We start from the raw sequence: 1,029 nt of genomic DNA, 5'->3' as shown, positions 1-1,029 counted from the left end.
GGATCTCGGTCAGCTTCTGCTCTCTCTTCATAGCTGACGTATGAGCTTTATTCATCCGTTCATTCATTCAGTAATTCAGCAGGAAACCGAGCAACAGCAACACCAAATAAGAAGAAACCCACTGTACCACCTCACATTTTGGCTGCAAGAACGATTGTCGACGGAGGACATCCTTTCACAGGTCAACAGATCCAGCGGTGAGTTAGGGGCGAGCCGCCTGAACGATGGTGTTTTAGCAGAAGCCCCTTCCTCACTTGACTTATGTTGTGCGCTTTCATCAGTCAAGAAAACAAACTAACCCCCCTTTTTGTTGTTGTTTTAAAGATGGAGTCCCCCCACGCAGAGCTCGGTTGTTAATGCTTAACAGATTAATAGGGGAGCTGTTTTGGAAAAGCAGAAGTTGAGAAGAGAGAAGAGGAGGAGGGAGGGAGAAGAAGAAGAAGAGGAGAGGGAAACGGAGCGAAGAAGAAGAAGAGGAGGGAGAGAAGAAGAGAAGATCCCCGGTTACTGGTGGATAACGCGGCTTTTACGCATCTCGCCCTGCCTTACCCCGGGACTGATACACGGAAGGAGGGAAGGAGAAGCAGGATGTGGCATCGCCGTTACCCTCCGCTCTGACTGAGTGAGGGCAGCGACGGGTAGTCGGGGACAACCGGTGGTCGTTAAAACCTCCGGTGAGTGTGCGTGTGCGCGCGCGCGTGCGTGCGTATGAGGGTGGTGGTGGTAAAAACCGGTTTTTGATGCGCGAGAAAGTGACGTGCCGCCCTCCCACCTTCCCGCCCTTTGCCACGAGCCTCTTCTCAACTCAACGGACAAGGCAGCCAAGTACTTCATTTTCCGCTCCATACTTAAATAAAAACCACCACCTTTATACATTTTTCTGTTTTTATTCGGGGTTTTTTTTTTCCAGTGCCTGTCTGTCGAACCCCTCACTGACTCTTCAAATCTCGCGGGATATTAAAGGAAAAATAAAAGGGTGAACCTAAAAGAGAGGAGGAAAAGAGATAAGGACAAACAGGAGCCGCCTAT

The sequence above is a fragment of the Echiichthys vipera genome (genome assembly GCF_963691815.1).
Source record: "Echiichthys vipera genome assembly, chromosome: 17".
Lineage (NCBI taxonomy): Eukaryota > Metazoa > Chordata > Actinopteri > Perciformes > Trachinidae > Echiichthys > Echiichthys vipera.
Note: the sequence above shows the minus strand (reverse complement) of the source record.